General features: G+C 41.7%; 1 protein-coding gene and 1 non-coding gene across 2 annotated transcripts in view; both read left to right on the plus strand.

Annotated features, from left to right (window-relative positions):
- The window catches only part of abr (ABR activator of RhoGEF and GTPase), a 131,990-nt gene that overhangs the window by 106,318 nt on the left and 7,518 nt on the right, over positions 1–18,154 (plus strand).
- trnav-aac (transfer RNA valine (anticodon AAC)) lies at positions 16,389–16,461 on the plus strand. The gene has a single exon. It is a non-coding gene; the product is annotated as a tRNA-Val (tRNA).

The raw sequence follows: 18,154 nt of genomic DNA on the forward strand, positions 1-18,154 counted from the left end.
TCAACATGATCGTCTGCCTTTTTCACAGCTTTCACAGCAACTTTAAACCTCCAAAGAGGAAAAGCAATGTATAGATTTTAAAGCTTTCAAAAATATTTCCCTAAAAGCTGTTTTCTTTAAAGTTTTGGGACACAATGTGACTGAACTGTAAAGGGACATACTGACATGTACCACTTTGGCTCTATGATACACTGGCAACCTGTCCAGGGTGTACCCTGACTGGATGGATTGATGGATGGATGGATGGATGGATGGATGGATGGATGGATGGATGGATGGATGGATGGATGAGCACTTTTAATAATCTTGGAGAATGTCACTGTTCTCTTCAGCTCCTCGAGTTTCTCTGAGTGTTCGCTCTGCATTGCTTCACTTGAAGCAGCCTGTTGCATAACAGCTTGTCATGTTGAATTCATTTGAGCAATCTTTATATATATATATATATATATATATATATATATATATATATATATATATATATATATATATATATAAAATATAAAAATAAAGTCCTTGGCACAATCAGAAGATTTGACGGGGGTGCTAGCTCCAGAGGGTACCTGTTTCCTCCGTTAGTCCTGCTTTCAAAGAGCCGAGTGGGTGTTTATGAGGGAGGGGACCTCAAGAGTCTCTTTCACAGTCACAAATTGTTTGAATTATGTAATGTGTTGTATAATAGCCAGGAGAGGGATGTGTACTGTGTGTGTGTTACAAGAGGAGTTGTTTGGGTTGATTACATCCCTGCCTACTCGTATCTCGTTCCTGCCACCCAGTAAACCTGCCGATGTTTCACTCAGGCAGCACGAAGGAGGCAGATCAGCTCTGGTTAAATGGAAGCCACCATGATCCATCCTCCCTCCTTATGCCACTGGCTGCTTAGTATCAATCATTAGTAGCACTCTTTTAGTTTCTGATTTGTCTTGTTTATCTGCGATTAGGAAGGAATAAGGGCGAAAAAAAAGACAGAGGATCAAAGCAGGGAAAGAGACTTGTTGAGGAGTTTGCTGCATGAGAGACGGAGCTTTTAGTCTGACACAGTTTTCTGAACATGCTCTACTAAATCTGTTACACAAAGGCTGGTCATCATAACAACCCAGTTACCGGGAGCTTAAACTGGTGGCTTCTCTGTTGATTAACTAATTGATTCACCCCTGCGAGTTAATGGCTTTTCTTGAAACTGATTCCCCCCCCCCCCCCAATGCTTATCGAGAATTGAAAGGGGGTAGGGATGATGAATGTGTCTGTTACAGCAGAGTTGACCTGCTTTTCCTGGAACAAGAACATCAGCGCTTACAAAACTGATCTTTTCATGATGGGGACTGTGTGTTCTTTATTAAGGTGTGTTCTCACTTGTTGGCCTGTTTTTGCACCACCTCGGCCTCATTTAATCATAATTATGAGAAATTGCATGCCAGGCATTTACCATAACTGCAGTGCTTAATTTACCTTTTTTTGTTTGGAGACTAAGTGGATTTTGACCTAGTCTGGTAGGACAATGGTACAATGTACCTCTAATGTGCATATCAAACACTGAAAAGCCACATAGAGACAGTAAGTTTAACATGTGTTAATGGAGCTAGTGAAACTGGGGAAAAAATTCTGAGAATTTTTGGTGGTAAAGAAGTTTCTCATATATGCTGTGAAAGTGTAGCAAACATAACATAATAAATTGGGTGTGAGAGATTTTGAAAAATGAATGTAGTAGTAATGATGCATCAGCAGACAGGTGATATGCACATGAAAGTGCTGTTCTGCAGAAGATGTAGGTGTTCTCTTTGACCATCAGAGACTGAAAACATGAGCTGGCCTGTCTGCTGTCGGTTTAGCATCAAACTTCTCCTCCTCTTCATTATTGATCAGACCTCTTAGAAAACCAGTGTTTTAACACAGCAGCAGGTTGACTTATGCGTATTGTTTTAAGCACGTTCTCGTCCACCCACTTCCCAAAACAATCATAGTTTTTCCTTTTTTTTTAATAATAAATCTTAGTTCCGTTATACCTTCTGATACTGTCACCTCTGTTATTCCCACCAGCCTCCTACACTGTTCGTGTAATCTTTCCAGGTGGCTGCATCCAGTCAGCCGTGTTATACACTTAAGAGTGAATTATTGAAGCAGGTCAGCGGCGGCAGCATCGTTCAGTGAGGCTGCACTCTCTTCATCATTGGAACTGGGTCACAATGTTCAGCTGTAACACAACCTTGTCCTCAGTCTAGCGGAGATCATAACACAGAGATCACGACTTCAGCATAGTGGGTGCGCATCCGCATCGCACCAAAGGGCAGGTTGGCTCATATGATGAAATCGCACCCAGCGCCAGGCTCTATATCAGGAATGGTTACCGAAACAGAGAGAATGTGTCATCCTTCACTGGCTGTACATCTTAGCTTAGTGTGGGTACAGCCATATAAAGCTTATGCCAGGTATGACAGCAACAGGAACATGAGAGTGATCTCCATCCAGCAAAATGTGGACATGTTAATGATGGTTACAGCTGATGTGGAAAGACTTCTTATGGTTATGTGTTCCCCCTGATGTTATGGTGCTTTAGTAATTAAAAACTATAACATTAAGTTCTTTTCCACCACCACTCTGATTTTTTTTTTTTAAATGTATATTTGCCTCGTGCAGCTTTGCCTTTATTTTAAGCCATGGATATTTATTTGAAGCAAACTCAAGTCAAAGCTCATCTCAGTTCTTATGCAGTAATTTTTGCAGGGGGTGGGGGGGGATCAGTTGTAATTAAAGAAAGTTCACTGTGTTGTTTTGCTGTAATTATCTCCACCAAGGAGGATTTGCTGTTTGCCTTTTTGATGAAAATGATTTTCTGTTGTTTGATGAACAAATACACTCTTAGCCAGGGAAGAGCACAGTTTACTCTTAGTGTTGATTTTTCATCTGATGTTCTGCTTTTAGCTTCTTTCTTTTCTTTTTTTCCCTTTTCTTTTTTCCCCCCAGGTGAATGTATGTAACACAAAGAGTTTGAGGCGATATGATATGAGATGTTTGCGACATCTTTGCGCTGTCCTTCTGTCAGTGATTAACATCGGTGACTCAAATCATATGAATTCATAATGAAGAATTATGAACCACAGACATTAGAATAAATAAAGAGCCGAGCATTAAACGGAACAATTAGGAGTTCTGAGAAACAAAGTGGACGCACAGCCAGTAAACTATTATGAGTAAAATCCTTGAAGAACAGCATGTATACAGTGCGTGACCTCATTGTTTTGATGGAGGTTTGTGATGCAGAACCTGCAGCATTACTGCTTCGCCATTTGCTCTTGCATCACCCTATATCTCAACCTCTTTTCCTTCCTCTCCTTCACTTTATCTGTGTCCTTACCTCAGTGTAAATGTACTGCTCAGACTTCAGTGTTCTTCTGCTGATTTGTAGATAGATTTACTTCAGTCTGTTAATATGTACATTCTGAATATTTTTCTGCTGACTATGAAAGAGCACAAAAACACGCTGTACCTCTCTCCAGCCACACCCAACACCACCCAACAAATTGAAGCTTTACGCTAACGTAACCTTCTCTTTGCTCTTTCCCTTTTCTTTCCCTTCTCAGTCTCCTTCACCACTTTTGTTCCAAAGTGCTTAATAAGTGATGTAGCAGTTAATCGGAGGAGGATGCCCCCAATGGCTCAGATGAAAGAGAAGCAGGAATAATCTGCAGCACACCCTAAGGCTGTGATTTCCCACCGAGCCAAACCTCCTCCTGCCTTTGCACTCTCATCTCAGTACTCTCACTCTACCCTCAAAAGCCCCACCGTCACACACAAACCTCTTTTCTTACCCCATTTCCCCATCTTCCTGCCTAAGTGCTCTTGAAGGGAGCAGAAGAGATCAAAGAGCTGGAGCGGGTCATCCTGTAAACATACTTAGACCCATCGAATTAACCGTGATTGAATTATCCACTCGCGGTGTAGTTTCTAGCTATCACTGTCGCCCTGCCACTAGCCACTCGCTAGCCTCAGAGAGATGCACGTGATTAACATTCCCAAAACAATCACCTTTGTTCCGCTGTTGGCTGCTTCGGGGATTAACGTTAAATACGAATGTACACATGCAACATATTTTCAGATCAAACCCCACATAAACGCTAAGCCAGGTTTCTAAGTATCCTGCTCCTGCCAAGTGTGCAGGCTGGAACAAACGGCAAACCCATGTGTGTCCGCCATGACAGCCAAAATACAAAAATATAAAGGTTAATGGCCTGTCTGTACTTTGGTGAAGGTCATGCTTTTTTGGTAAAAGCACTAAAAACATGAGTGTTCTTAAAAACATATTGAAGCAAGATTAAATTATATAAAAAGCTGTACAACTGTGCAACAAAATTCTCCAGTATTTATTAAAAGGCTAGCCGGTCATTTGAAAAGATTTTTGCTTCTTTTTCAGCGATTTATAATAATGTATAATTCCCTTACTTTTACTGTTTATGGTCAGCTGAGGTAATTTTGTTTCAGCTCTTCCTTTAATTACTGTTCATGCAAGAAAGTGGAATAGACCTCATCTTAAAGCTTTTTATCCCAGGCACTTTAGCCTTTATTTGATAGGATGTTATAGAGCAGAGATCCTCAAATCCAGGCCTCGAGGTCCGGTGTCCTGCAGGTTTTTAGATGTGTCCCTGATTCAACACACCTGAATCAAATGGCTGAATTGTCTCCTCAGTATGCAGTCAAGTTCTCCAGAGTCCTGCTAATGACTTCTGTGTTTGACTCAGGTGTGTTGAAGCAGGAACACATCTAAAACCTGCAGGACACCCGGACCTCGAGGCCTGGATTTGAGGATCCCTGGTATAAAGTGTAGACAGGAACACAGGGAGAGAGCAAGTGGGGAGTGACATGCAGGAAATGACCTGATCTATTTGAAAGCAAAATGGCAAATAATTTTCCTCTATCTCCAATGGCATACCACCCCCACCACCGGGAAAAAAAAAAAAAAAAAAAAGGGAAGCATTTACAGGTAGACTTTTGCAGCAGCTGGAACGTGTTTCTTGGATTTCAATCACAGGAGTTTATTATATTCAGCACATATTAAACCTGCTAAAACAGCAGACTGACCGTCCTGTGTTCATTAGGCAGGCATGGATTCAGAGCTGCTCTATATTCATGTCAGCCCTTAGATTGATCATTAATTTGTCTCTGGATCGTGAAGGTGTCTGTGATTGGCAGAGGTTTGCTGAAGGGCACAGGACTGGAGGCCCTGAAATCGCACAGTCAACAGAATTACAGTGCTTGTCAGGGAGCGACTACACACCCAAGTGGAGTTTGTAAATGAGGGCCTCATTCAAACCCCCCCCCCCCCCCCCCCCCCCCCTTCCTTGGCTGGGCATATGGAGCAGCTTTACGAGGGGCTGTGCCACCAAGCCCATCTATAATTAAGAGCCAGGGCTGGCCCTGATGTCAGAGCATAGGCGCTCAGGACTCAGCCATCTGCTTTCTCACCTTGTCATTTGGTAGCCAAATAGAATTAAATTAATTTATATGTTTAAATATATATAGATATAATATATTCATTTAAACGCTTTTTTAAATGAGCTGGTACAAGAACAGTATGTGCTGATCCTTTGACTGAATCCAAGCAGTAATATATCTTATATCAGAAAATAATCAATTCTGAAAGACTGACAGAGAGTAAAAGAAGACAAACATCCCCCACAGTAACCTCACATAAAAAAAACTCCTCTCAAACACTGAGACATTTACTAATTACTCATGTCTTTTCTTTCATGTACTCTTACATTTCTTACTCTTCTCACAAGAATTCTTAATCTTATCTCCCTGTTGGGCACCCTCCTCCTCCCTTGCATGCATCTTTCGTCTTTTTATCATTCCCATGTTTCCCAAGCTCAAAGCCTCATGCAATCCATCATCTCATACAGTTAATCATTCTCTTCAGTACATTTCTATCTATGTAAGACCCTTTTTAGGCAAATAAGGAGCCATTATTCCACTCTTCTTACGCACAGCAAAGCCAAGCAACAAAGCCGCAAAACTAAATAGTTTCCCTTTTGACATGATTGAGAAAAATATTATTCTGGTACATCGACAGCCTGTTATTATTTTTGCATTGAAATACCGCGTATGGTGTCAGATTGTGTTTTGGGGAATTGAGGCGGTCTATGTGCAGAACTGCTTGGACTGTTTTGATGTGTGTTGTTGTGTAAACCCACAGGTATTCTGGGTTAACATGTCTGCATATAGTGTGGAGGCATAAATAAGTAATGAGCCAACACGAGCGAGAGTGCAGCATTGGCAGTAAGAGTGTGTGTGTGTGTGTGTGTGTGTGTGTGTGTGTGTGTGTGTGTGTGTGCGCGCGCACGTTCACTGCATGAATGTATTTGATGTGATGGGTTGTGAAGCACTATGCATGGGTTGCATGGACACCTGCTGTTACTCTACTGCACTGCTGTCAGTATCTTTTGACTTTCAGGCTTTTTTGACACTTCAAAAGGAAGCCAAAGGTCAAAGATTTGCAAAATATAGACCAGACATGACTGGAAAGCAGATCCATCCATAAAATGAGAAAAGCTTCCTTAACACCATCTTATAGTGACAGTTAAAAGCTGGATGATGTAAACTCTGTGATCACACTAACTAATATCGGTTACACAACAACACTGACCTAAATTTTGTTAGCCACCATAAACACTGGTTTTATGGTACCATGAAGGATTGTTTCTGAAAAAGAGCTCAATGGGGCCTATTACACTAATTTCAATCACTGCATTTTTGTTTTTAGATGTAATGGAGTAGTTTCACACGGCCCCTTAGTTGCTGTCTGAAAGAAGTTGTTTTAGCCCCTCCCTAAAAGCCAACTTCCTTGTCATTGGCTGCCCCTCACTTATCTCTGTTGCAGTCATGGACTCAGACATCTGGAGACCTGATGACCGAGTAGTCATTCTTGTTATATTTCATTGAAGTCCTGCATATGTGGTGTATACATCATCGGTGTGCGATCACAAAAAAACAGACAGGTTCATGGACATCCACTCAGACCCCCGTGCTCACCACGCGATGACGAAATTTACATCACTTGGACCCAAGGAGAGTCGTAGATATAGGAAGTGTCATCAAGGTTTGAACGTCTACAAATTAGTGCTTGTAAGCACCACAGTAACCCTGCTATTTAAAAAACAAAACAAAAAAAAACTCATTATTTATTGAAAATAGCTTTTTCTCACATGTATTCAAGCTGGAATCCAGGTGTGATCTACAATCTGAAATATGAGAGTGGACAACATGAACATTCATTTGTGGATGTTTTGTGACTGTAAGCCAGTCAAAACAAGCAATCAGGTGACCTCATACTGGGCTTCTATTGGACATGACAGGAATTTGTCATTACATTTTGTCTGACTGAATGATGAATTGACTCACTGAGCACTGAAGTGGGATGACTGGAGGTGCACTTGACTGAACTTACAAGCGTGGTTTGGTACTGCTCCACCTGTGAAAACAGCTCCGGTGGGGTTTTTCCAAAGTTTGAAACACTTTCTTGGCTTGAGACTTGAAACTTTCAACTTGAACCAGACTGCAGGTGTAGGATCTGAAAGTAGTAAGAATTAGAGCCACAGGGTTCTAATGAAAGATTTAGAGTTGTTGCATAATGAGGGATGTGAAGTCATTTTAGGACTAGACTCCAGACACTTCACTTCTGGCAGGGTAATACTAATTTTAAAGATCCTGTGAGACATGTGATGACAATTGATGATTAGAATTTATTTTTCTGCTTCTTTCAGTCTCTTTTCTGTGTGCTCTGATAGCAGAAGCTGCTTGGTTAACATAGAATGAGCTCAAATAATTAGCTTCTCTCCTTTGCTGTGTTGCCCAAAAAGATCTCGTCTCCTTGTGGGGTTTTTTTTCTCCCATTTTTTTTTTTTAACATGGTTTTCCCAGGCATTCTTTCCAAGATATGACGCATAGAGTCTGTATGCCTCATAGTTACGAACTCTGAGAGTTAAAAATACTCTGTGGCGAGGGTTGGCTGAGGCCTCTTCCATCCTACCCCCCCACCCCCACCCCCCAATCTCTATACTACACTTTCGGTCACAAAGTCAGACATGCGGGTCGTCCTACTCCCCCTTCTGTTGTTTTGTCATCACCACAGAACACATACACTAACCCACATGTTTTTACACCATGGTATCATGCTGTCTGCTGTTAGCTCAGACGCCTTGTGATGACATGATGAGTCCAGTTTCTTACTGAAAAGTGTGGTGAAAACTGAAAGGAAAAAAAAAACTGCTGCTTTAACAGAAGGTACCTAAATAATAATAATTTCATGTTTGCCACTATTTTAATAGATCAAGGAAACTGTGTAATTTGCTCTTTTCCTCTTTTCCCGGTTTCTTTATAAATCATTGTACAAACAGTAGGCAGCAGGCTGTTTACACTGGTCAACAAAAAAAGCTTTTTGTTTGCTACCCGAGGAAAAACAACTGATTTTTACTAATTTGGGTTTGCTGATCCAAAATATGCTAACAGAATTTCTCTAGTATGTCAGGATCTTGAGTTACATAACTATGCCAATAAATGCCAATCGCCAAACTCAACGTCAATGATTTTATTAGAAAAGTACACCATGAACATACAACAGGTGAAAAAGAAAAAGAGGAATTGGTCTGCCTAAACAGTTCAAAAGTGTGACAAACTTTTGCTCCTGTGCTTCACTGAAGTTTCACGCTGTAGAAACCAGCAGTAGTCACCCATCATGTTTGCGTTATAGCGCCCCTGGTACCTGGTCTCCATTTCAGAGATATCTTGATGGAAACTTTCACCATGCTCATCGCTCACATCACCCAAATTGGGTGGAAAGAAGTCAAGATGAGAGTGAAGGAAGTGAATCTTAAGCGACATTCTGCAACCCATGTTTGAATGATATGAGCATGTCGTCAACTAGTTCTTCATAGTTTGTGGCTTTGTGGTTGCCCAAGAAATTCTGTACCACCTGAACAAATAATTCCCACGCCCTTAGTTCGAGGGGTCTGAGCTTAGATGGAAAGTCTTTGTCTCTAATAAGCTCGCGGACTTGGGGTCCATCAAAGATCCCAGCTTTATGCTTGGCATCTCTTTGGACTGCCACAGAAACACTGTTCCATCACTTGATGTAGCACTAAAACGTTTTTGTATCTATTGACAGATCAAAGCACTCACTTTAAGAAATAGCAAATTTCTGGCACTGTTGATCCTCAATATTGGCAGTTAAGCTTTAGCTGATTGAATTTTAATGACTATATTTGGATTCAGCACCCCCAAATCACCCAAATTATTGCTAAATTCTGTTCAATTTCACAATTACAAAATCTTAGCACACTCTACATTTGCATGAGAAGCACAAGTACAGCAGTACCTTAGCTAAATATTGGCATGTGCATAACTCAAGAACCTGACATGCTAGAGAAATTCTGATTATAGATTTGGAATCAGAATACCTGAAATGCCTTATATCAGGTATTTTTCTCCAGGTAGAAAAATCATTGTTGACCAATGTTATCAGCAGATACCTTCTCTGAATCACAATGACAGTTCAGCCCAGTAGACAGTGTGTCTTACTGGTCTAGAGGTTTTAAAATGCAGCCTCATGTCTGTAACCTTTTCCCTGGCAGAACCCCCACCCCACACCCACCCTCCAATTCAAATAGGATGGGACACGATGGATGGAGATGGAGTTTGACAGGCATACACAGATTCCCTTGCCCCATATCGATCCATTATACAGAGGAATACTCCTTTTAAGAGCAGCCAGCTCCAGCTGTCCTGTTGAATAAACATGGTGATTCGCTCGCTGCGTCTCCCAGGGTGTGAGTGTGCGTGTGGAAGTCTTTGAGTGACTTTCCAATGTCAACAGACAGGCATGGTTTTAAAAAAAAAAAAAAAAAAGAAAAGAAAAAAGCGAGCATTGTAGTTGAAAAATGCACGCACACATTCACGGTGAGCGGAGGGGGGAGATGGTGAAAATCGGAGAAGTGTAAGAGTGCGGGAGGAGAAGTCATCTGCAGAAAGAGGCATGGTAATAGGCACAGAGACAGGGAGGAGGAGGAGGAAGAGAGAGGAAAGATATTTCTTGTCAGATTTTAAAAGGATGTGACAACGTAGAAGCTTTAAAGGCTTCTTAGAGTTCTGCTTTGTGTGTTTGAAGTAATGTTTTTGGCTGTTGTCGACATTTCCTCCGCAAGCAAATATTACCTGTCCGTGCTGAAGTTTCATGCTTTCTCTGCCTCTTTCTCATCGTCACATTTCTGTGTTTACTCACTTCCTGAGTTTGCTGACCAGCTCTGGGAAAGGTTGACAAGGGGTCAAAATACTGAACAGAACAAAGTCCAGCATTTAACATTCCCTCTCTCCTTTTCTCTCTCCCTCTCACCCTCTCTCCCCCCTCATTTCTCATTGACTATTTATTGTGCCCTCCTCTTCTCCCGCCTCTCTTTGGAGGTGTGTCCATCAACATCTGGAGAAGCAGAGCTGCTCAGTGACAGCGGGAGCTCATTCACTCCCCCCGTCTCACTCCCTCTTCTTTCCCTCTCTCTCTCTCTCTCTGCCTCACTCTGTCGCTCTGAATGTGTGCTTGCTGTTGTGGAAGTCAGATTGCACACCGAGGAGATGCTGGCAGCTGACTGTGGAATGAACTCACAGAGAGAGGCACCAACGAGGAACTACTATCAGGCTTATCAAGAAAACCATGGCAGCAGCATCTTCTCCTCCTCCTCGTCACTCTGTCCTTTTTTGAAGTGAATTTCTGAGTCTTTTTGTGATATTTAATTGCTGTAGTGGCTCACCAGCACCTGGTCCAGTGATCAGTCAGAGTTTACGTGGGGATCCGTACTCCCCTCTTCTTCGACAGCTGCGGTCTTCCTCCACCTGTGTTTTGGTGGGAGAGGAATTTGGAGGCTTTGGAATGACGGAGATCTTGGTATCGGATGTAAACTTGAACTCGGTGTGTGAGCGTCTGGAGCAGCACTGCTGCGTGGACCAGAACCAGCACAATCTGTCCAGCCAGCCGCAGACCCCTGTGCACAAGAGGCACAGCAACACTGGGGCCAAGCTATGGGGCCGCGTCCGCAGCAAGCTGCTCAGACAAAAGGTTTCTGGTTGACATATGCACACATGTCACATGCATACACAAGCTGTGTTTTTTTCTCTTTATTCTTCTCTGTCCTCTATTTATCAGCGTGTCACTTCCATCTGTTAGTTCTCCCTCTCTTTTATGCTCAGTTTATCCCTTTCTGTGTGCATGCGCTCTCTCCCTGGGTGTCTTTATTTCACTGCAGAGTTGACTATTGTTCTATTTCAAAGGGTCTGTTGACTGCAGTATAGATGGTGATGGCTAAGCTGTCACCTAGAGCTAAGTATAATGTGCCTTTTTTTTCCATTTGGCTTTGACAGTGAGATTCATCCTGTAAATATGTGTTGCTAACCTTAATATATGAGCTTTAACAAGTATTTTATATCCTGCTAAACAATTGAGGATTAATCCTGAGTCGCACTGAAGTTTGATGTAGACTCGTTTGCGATGGGAGAAGATATTAATATTTTAAGAAACGGTACAGACACTATGTGGGACTGTGCAACGATTTCATTAAGATAGGAATTCACAATTACTCAAGAAAGCACTCCGTTTAATATGAAGTAACAATTTTTTGCTCCCTACCCTCCTACCCCTGTCCCTGTTCATATCTGAAAGTCTTTTTTCTTTTTTTTTTTAAAGCTACTAGTGATGAGTAAAAGGCAACTAAATCATGTGGATGTTTCACTATCAGACCGGCTCCCTCTGCTGTTCATTTAAGATAATGTCATCCTCGCTAGTAAAAGTGATTTAATGCCCGTTTGGCATTTAAAGCACAGATTTTTCTTTCTATTTATTTATTAACTGTCATTTTTTTCCATGTAGCCTCTGAAACACAGCTAGAAGGTTTGCATCATATAGTTTGGTATGCAGACAATTATTATCACTTTATGCTGTGACATAGTTTAAATGCAGATTCTCCATTATGACTCATTTGTCCGAGCAGCAGAGTTTTTGCACAGTTGAGGAATGCAGATATAAATACAAAATTTGGTTTTGTTTGTTTGTTTGCTGTTGGTTTTTTGTTTTTGTTTTTGTTTTTTTTTGGGGGGGGGGGGGGGGGGGTCATGCTGTTCTTGCACAGTCCTCCTCATCTCCATCATGAGTGCATCGCCAGCATTTTGGGCTGTAATTTGTGTACATAATAACCTTGTTCATAACAAAGACTCAGAGTTAGGCTGACCTTTGCTTCCGTGCTTTTCCATTATTCAACACAAGCCTGAGAAAGGCTGACTGCTGTTTTATACTGAGCAGTATAAAATAGGGACTTCATACATGTATTGATTGCTTCCTTATCGCTCTGTGCACAGGTACCATTGTGTTAATGGCAACGAACTGGAGGAGGAAGTTCTTTTGTCTCATTGCTATCCAAATTTCTCAGCTTTGCCATTCGTTTCTGCACTGACGCTGTGCAGAAATCCCCGTTCACCCATCTGTTCTGTGAAGTCCCATCCATCCTTTAATTCTTTTTGGCTTGTTGAATGTCATTTTTTATGAGTGGACTCGTTTTGCCGGTTTTTTTTCTGAGCTTGGTTGCCTTTTGATCCTATCAGTCCTTCTAAAATCCCTCCCTTCTTTCCCTTAGTCCTGCGTTTTTGTTGCCACATGCTGGTGATTGCTTTTGATAATGTAAAATTATCTGCTGGCACTATCTAAAACCATAATACATCAGAGGCATGCATGGATTTTATTTAATGCACAGTTTTCTGTAAAGGATTAATGCTCAGTTGTTCATTATATATAAATCTATAAAAACATATGATCATTTTCAGTGCGTTTAACTGAAGTGTTTTTGTTGGCCTTATTTTGCTACGTATTTAAAAATGTAGGTTTCTAAATCATCCAGATATCCATTACAAGAAAGAGAAATTTCCTCTATTAGTGAAGGGGGCAGGAAAAGCAGACATTTGGGTACAGTATATTGCTTCTTGTTTCTGCTTTTTGCATGTGTGGCATGTATCATGTTATTTGCTGGGTGTTTAGAGGAATGTGGATGGAAAGGGATAGGTGAGGTCACGGAAGTACACCAGGGAATCGTCCTCACTCTGTGAGCCTAAAGCAGCATCTAATTAAGACACGTGTGATGAGGTGGGAGGATGGCTGGAAAACTCTAATTGGTCTAGAACCAGATATAATGTATCTGATGCGCTGTAACAAAAGATTAGATGGTGCTGACTTTGGCGCTGGGTTATAGCTGGGGTTTTGTGTTTGATGACCTGTTTTCTGGTCTTTTCTTGTTGTGGACTTTGAGTCAGCTTGTCACTGAGAACAATGCTGGCTTAGCCATGGACGAGAATCAGATCTGAACATTATCATCTTGCCTCCCACTCACTCATCCCACCTCTTACCCTTGCAGCATTTTAGCCTCCATATGAAATTATGCTCTCCATTTTAGTATGTTGATTAGTGCAGATGAGATATTAGAGTTTCATCCTTTCTGTGCACCTAAAATGCCATCTAGTCCTCTAATGGCCTTTTTATATAGGCCACATAAATCTCCTCCTGTCTCCACTGGAGGGCATAACCCTTTATTGGCCCCAATCCACCCCCCCCCCCCCATGTGGTGGGTCTGTGATTGGTTAATGAGCTCCAGGAGGGGAGTGGCAGGTCAGTAAAGCATTCCCAGGTTGATACCCACGATGACCCCCTTGCTTCTGGCTGCACAGCAAGCAGTATGCAAAAAACCTTTAATCTCTTTAGAGCGACAATAAGGCATTAATCATCTAATTATGCTGTGAGATTTTGGTGATGTGCTTTTAATCACAGTAGTGTAGTACACTCTCAAGGAGAGTTTAACCCAGGTTTATTTTTGCCTCCTAAATGCCTCACGTGCAGGTATCTGTAAAGACATGGTCACTAAAAGTGTATGTGTCACTGCCAATAAACAGAAAGCACATTCTGTGAGCCTGAGAAGCAAAAATAATATTGCTAAAGAATCAGAAAAACAAAACCTCACCTAGGTTAGTTGACTCTCCTTTTTTTTTTTTTCCCCCTCACTGGTTCAGGGGTTAGTTGTGGGTGCTGCAGCTACAGTTTACAGATGTTTGTTAATTGGCTGGTATGCAGGCAATTGATTGATGTGAAAGTATAAATGAAACCAACCTTTAGTTAAAAATGTAATTGCATGCATTTAAATGATAAATTGTCAAATTTGGCACTCGAATTACTCCTGTGGCTTCAAGTGGTTCTGATGAATGGTTGTCAAGAAATGTGAAGAACAATCCCGAAGTGTATACACACACACACACACACACACACACACACACACACACACACACACTTGTGGATTTATCAAAAACTTTGTGTTACATCAGAGCTAAAGCGAGACTCCTCCGATCATTCTTCTAAGCTGCCGCCCCTTCCCCCTTTCGCAGTTAAAGTTTACTTTCTCGACTCCACCAGTGATCTCATGGCAGATCACAAATGACCTGAACAATGAGGTAATGACCTATCCTACAAACTATGCAATGCCCCCACAAGGCACACACGTGACAAAATCATTGCATATCTGTCCAGACGAAACATGGAGGTTCCTCATGGGACAAAAATGTCTCTTAGATCCTTGTTTCATGATAGCATATGTGTCGCTGCCACTGCTGCACCAGATTATATCAGACATTTGGTGGTTAGTCTCTATGACAATGAAACAAAGCAGGCTTTGACTCTGTGTCTGCTCCATGTGGGTTTTATATAAAAGTTAAAGGACTGAAATTGAAGATGACAGTGATCAGTATCATTCAGTGAAGCAACAAAGTGTTCTTTCATTCTTTCTTTTTTTTGCAGAAAAGAATCTTCTGAGTAAATTCATACTTTTGTTGCAAAATAGTAGCAAGCCAATGAGGAAATCATAAGAGAACAGATCATAAGAGTGTTTTAAGGAAAATAAAAGAGGTGGTTGTTTTGTTCGACTCAAAATCAGAACATTAATGGGATATTTCACCCTTTTTTTCTGTGCTTCAGTGTCACCACTTCCCTCTGCTGCAGGCAGAATCGTGTTGCGTAAGTGTAGTACTCATCTGTGCTGCTGCTGCTTACGGGCGCTGTATGAGAATCACACACTGCTGGCAGAGATGAAAGGCTAGTCTGCAAATCAGAGCTCCCATTCTGCTGAAAAGCCCTGCCGATTGGCTCAAACTAGGAAGAGAGGGCAGAAGGCGACATGGCAACCAAGTCAAAGACCTCCCATGGCCTCGTTGACATCAGCAGCTGTTAAGTAAAGAGCCATATAAACATTATGGTTCATGAATCCAAAAATAGTCACGGTGCTTATATTCTGTGGAGCAAATGTTCTGCTGTGGGATGTGTTAGCTGGAAATTTAAAAAGTGAAATAAAGGTTCAGTCAGTGTGCACACAGCTCCTGTAATCCTGCTAAATCCAAGGAGCTGTGCAGTTAGCGCCACGTTCTAATTAAAGGACTAATAAAAAGCTTTCTGCAGCTGAATGAATATTTAATCAGCCAGAGAAGCAGTGGTGTAAAACTGTGATGAAACACAAAGGACAAATTAAACAGCAATTCATTAATTTAACATATCAAAAGATCAACTTATGCTTTTTGCAGCGTTGTCGCCAGCATGCGTTACCTCTCCAGCACAGCAACAATAAGCTAATTAAGTCTATAGAGGTTTCATTATTTTGGGTTTACACATCATTTTGTAACTGACTGTTTGGTTCACGCTCTTCTGCCACTTAAGCGCACTCTATTTTTCTTCTCTTTGGTCTTCATAATTCAGCTCTCGCTTTTACATAAATGTATGATTGCTCAGAACAAACAAGTGTCCAGACAGCACTCTTTATTCATACTAAATCTGATACTTAATGTGCAAATTTCTCACCAGTATGAATATGTGAATGCAGGATTTTTGCTCTTACTTAAAGTTAATAGTTTTGCAGACAACTGTCCTTTAACATATATCACAGCTGAGCGTTTGTAACGCTTGTCAGTCAAGAATGCTTTCATGTATAGTATTCCTGTGCTGAATGCCACAGAGGAACCCTTATCCACACAGAACATCATGCATGTTCCTTTAAGGCCACTTGACGATACATGTGCTCTTACTCTGATACATCATGAATCTTTAGAGTTTTTATTCTCCAGCTGCATGTGTTGAGGCACATCTCAAGTGTGTGCTTTGCTGTGTAGCAAACGTAAACTGCTTCAGAGGGGTGCAGACCCCTGAATGCCCCTCCGTGTTGGGCTGTTGTTGCTGTCAGTCTCATATCTGCTGCAGCAGTGTGGCTTGTGTATCACTTGCCCAGTGAAGGAGGGCAGGATTACAGTATGTTTGCAGAGGGACGTGAGAGAACTCTCAGGTAGTTCCCGTAGTGTAGTGGTTATCACGTTCGCCTAACACGCGAAAGGTCCTCGGTTCGAAACCGGGCGGGAACAGGCTTTTTTTTTTTTTTTTTCCTCCTCCCCACACCCCCTTTTTAAAGTTGAAACCCAGAGTACAAGTTTGAGTAATACTGTGTGACTGATAACCGCAGTCTGCCCTGTCTGTGTGAAAGAAAACATTTGGTAGCACAAAAGCATGACTTACAGGGTTTTAATCTTGTAGATCAGTCTGAGCAAAGTACAGTCTGAACTCTGCTCACACTGATCTACATATCTGCCTGCTTCTTCATTTGAAGCGTCTTAGTCATGATATCCTTGCCTGTGTTCTGCATGACTGACGGAGAGTCCAGCCACAAGCAGGAAAGGATACTTAAATCAACCGTGAATTTTCTGTAGGCTCTACAAATCAACCATATCATATGGCAGCCACATGCTTCCTGTCATGTTCATTTCAAATGCTCAAGAAGGCAGAAGAGCAGATAAATTAGTGTGTTTAAGCATGTGGAGTACAGGGTTAGTGGGACATGCGCACACACACACACACACACACGGCTGGGTGAAAGTAAACTGGCTGTGCCTCAAACCTGAAGCATACATGCTTGTTCCCTTATAAGAGCCGGGTCAACTGCTCTGTCCTCAAAACAAGCTCACATTCCTTACATGATGTACTCTACAAAATAGAAAAAGCATGTGTGCACTCCAACTGGAATGTGAACAAATTAGTGTATTCAGCTATTTTGTGCTTCGCTTTTGGCTGCAGGCTGATCAGGTTTCTCCTCAATCATATGTCCAGTATAGGTTTCAGGATCTAACAAAGAGGGATTTGGAGTGATGTGATCCTAATCAGAACCACATAAGCCTGAGAATGTCTGACAGTTTCTGACTTTTATCTCTTCCTAGGCATGTGCATAAGTATGCACACATATACTAGATGCTCATGTGCTCCAAATCTGCTTCAAGCGTTCCTAGAGAAGGAAATTGGTCATTGTATTTTTTTTTTCATTGGTCTGGAAAAGGGATGAAAGGGGACTAAAGCTATGCTCTTCCACAGAAAAATCAGCCATAAGTAAGGCTTCTATGTATCCTGTGTAGTGTATACCTTTATTATTTTACTGAAAATTCCTTGACTGTGAGCTGTCACTTGGAATAAGACTTAAAATCCTCCTTCCACTGTTAGACCAGCTGACTGAACACGTCCTCCAATAAGTCATAAATCGCTTCTTCCCGTGCAGCCCTTCTGCTGACGTTTTGTGCTTTATTCTGAATGAAATACTTAGTATAAACTGAGTCAAAGTTTGCTTTGTGCGGGCCTCCTCACAAACTCATTTCCCAGGAAAGCAAGAGGGCGGGGGAGCAACTTCCTCTCAGCTATTTTTTAATAAAAGGGAGCCCAGTTGAGGCTATAGGCCTGGAAAGGGTCACTGAGTGTGCAAATGGCTGTAATGGACCCTCTTTGTTTTTACAGCCCTGTTTGAGTATATTCATTTTTAATCAGGATTTTTAGAAATTAGCAGAGAATAAGGAGGAAGTATGCGGGATGAAGTTTTTTTTTTTCCTCTCCAATTAGTTTACTTCAGGGGGCTTAAAGAGGCGTCATGAGTGAGCACTGGATCCTGGCCCAGTTCCCTTCTTGGCAGTTGCTGCATAAAGGACCGATTGAAGTGATTACCTGTCCCTCGTCTGAAGCCCAAACACTGCTGGGAAAACAGGCTTTACCAATAATAGGAATGCGCGAAACCAGTGCCAA

Source organism: Archocentrus centrarchus, chromosome 14, assembly GCF_007364275.1.
Source record: "Archocentrus centrarchus isolate MPI-CPG fArcCen1 chromosome 14, fArcCen1, whole genome shotgun sequence".
Classification (NCBI taxonomy): domain Eukaryota; kingdom Metazoa; phylum Chordata; class Actinopteri; order Cichliformes; family Cichlidae; genus Archocentrus; species Archocentrus centrarchus.